This window comes from Quercus suber, unplaced genomic scaffold (assembly GCF_002906115.3).
Source record: "Quercus suber isolate HL8 unplaced genomic scaffold, Cork oak 2.0 scaffold_432, whole genome shotgun sequence".
NCBI classification, from domain to species: domain Eukaryota; kingdom Viridiplantae; phylum Streptophyta; class Magnoliopsida; order Fagales; family Fagaceae; genus Quercus; species Quercus suber.
The window spans coordinates 639,489-642,127 of record NW_027069883.1 but is presented as its reverse complement, the minus strand read 5'-3'; the positions used below and the strand labels follow the sequence as shown (position 1 = coordinate 642,127).

The window sequence follows — 2,639 nt, the reverse complement described above, 5'->3', positions numbered from 1 at the left end:
AGACTGATTTTCTATTGGTCAAAAATAAAATTAGTATTTGACAAATTACTATATGAGAAGCTTTGGATATGCAAGCTGTGAACCAGAAAAAAAACAGGTGAAAAAATTATTATATGAGAAGCTTTGGATGTGCAAGCTTTGTTGTGGTGCTATATTTGCATGGAATTTGGGTTGGAGGTTATTTTCATAAAATATATTTGTGTTGGAGGTTACTTTCATAAAATATAAACTGTATACATTGAGAATCAGAGAATATATAAATAAGTAAATCTCCTTCATAAAGGTTATTTTCTTTTCAACTTATAAAAAAAGTGAGAACCGATAATATTGATATGGGGGAAATGTGTAATTTTATGAAACAAAATTGCCAAAATTCGTACCTATGTATATGATAATATTTTTTTTTTTAAAAGTTGGGGGGCCATTGCCCCCCAATGTCCAAGTCTCCCTCAACAATACAAAAGCCAAACGACAATAATTAAAACCCATATGGAAAAATAAAGAATAAGGATGAGACGTATTGTGATTTAGAGACGAGAAACAGTGGAGATTTCGAACAAAAGGGAAGAGAGAGAGAGAGAGAGAGAGAGAGAGAGAGAGAGAGAGAACACTGTGGCCGAAATCTAGAGAATGCATAATTTATAGGTTAATGAAGATATTTTGGTAATATTTGAGGCATTGGGGTATTTTAGTAATTTTTAATAATTTGAGGACTATTTTTTGAAGTCCTTAATTTCCAGGTATTTTAGTTAATATTTAAGTTTTTAACTATTTTGGGAAGATTCGTTGTTAACATTTTAATTATTACCAAGATTATTATGAATCAACAAAAGTACAGTCATATGTAATGTTAGTACTGCCTAATGTGACTAAAAATAATAGAACTATTTTTTTTAAGAAGAAAATAATAAAACTATTGAATATAACAAAAGTATGATCATATGTGATTTAGTACTGCCCAATGTGACATTAGAACCATCAAATGTAAGAAAAGAATAATGGTATCACAAAATGTAACAGAAGTACAATCAGATGTAATGTTGGTACTGTTCAATTTGACGATGAATATGTAATGTTAGTACTGCCTAATGTGACTAAAAATAATAGAACTATTTTTTTTAAGAAGAAAATAATAAAACTATTGGATATAACAAAAGTATGATCATATGTGATTTAGTACTGCCCAATGTGACATTAGAACCATCAAATGTAAGAAAAGAATAATGGTATCACAAAATGTAACAGAAGTACAATCAGATGTAATGTTAGTACTGTTCAATGTGACGATGAAACTGTCAAATATGAAAAAAAAATTAAATTACCACAAAATGTGACAAAAGTACGGTCATTTTTTTAGTAAAAGTTGTAATAACTTAGCATCACTCAAAATAAATATATATTTTTTCAATTTCTTTCATTGGGCAATAATATGATCTTCCTGGTTGAATAAACTAGGGCACCTTGTCAATACAAAATCAGAATTTGGCTGTATGAGTGGAAGAATCAAGCCAAAAACTGAATTACTTGGCAGTGAAATTTCTATATCAAGGAGGTCAAACAGAAATAGTTGGTGTTGATGTAGCTCAGGTGAGCCAAAAGCTTATATTATATTTACCAAACTTTTTAAATAAATGTTCACATTAAGTTCCATACTGATGTAATATTGTTATTGCAATCTTTATAGGCCGGTTCTTCAAACTAGGGCTTCTTGAACCACAACTATGGGGCAGTTTGGGACACAAGTAAAGTGACATCAGGGCTATTGCAATTCCATTTTGTGATCACAGCAGGGTATAATGGGAAGTATATTTGGGCACAACACGTCATTCCTGCTGACTAGAAGTCAGGGGTGATATATGATTCAGGGATTCAATTCATTGATATTGCACATGAGGGGTGTTCTCCATGTGATGATGAGACTTGAAAATGAGGGATCTTGTTAATGCTAGTGTGAATATATATGCATATAGGTGGGTTCCTTGTAACATGCATTGAATTACTTGATTTAGTAGCTTAGGAGATAAGAATACAAATTGGAAGGGCTTAGACTTGCCAAGAAAAAAGATGGGGCTAAACATGTATGTTTCGGAATTACAAACTTTCCTACCAGGACAAATTTTCACTTCTTGATGTTCTCTAACATATTTCTTCTACAATAAAGTGTCTCATCTCTCTCTCTCTCTCTCTCTCTCTCTCTCTCATGTGCATGTATCAAAATGTGCATATAATGTATACAAATGACATGCAATTCAGAAGTAAATTTAAAAATTCTGATGCAAAACCACCATAGACTGCCACAGGCCCACATGGTACATTTGATGGCATGGACAAGGAAGAGGAACTGCTTGTGCTTCCAATGAAAAGCCATAAATTCGTATGATTGGCAGCTGCATATTGATATATTAGGGAGCCAGAGAAGCGTTTATACTATATATAGCACAAAGTCTGTACAGGGGTTGAAGATAAAGTCACGGACTCATGGGTTCAAATGTTATCAAGAGGAAAAATTTGTAGACAATGTCTAGCAGGCTCAGTCAAAATTTGGACACAAGGGCCTCTTTTTCTTGCTATTGCAAAGGGCCTTGTTAATATTCGGGCCTTAAGTTTAAGCTTTGCCATGTTTAAAACAAGTTGGGTCG

At 32.7% G+C, this 2,639-nt stretch overlaps 1 pseudogene; it reads left to right on the top strand.

Annotated features, from left to right (window-relative positions):
• Nucleotides 1-1,223: 1,223 nt before the first annotated feature.
• On the top strand, nt 1,224-1,946 carry LOC136062614 (expansin-like A1; annotated as a pseudogene).
• Nucleotides 1,947-2,639: the final 693 nt, after the last annotated feature.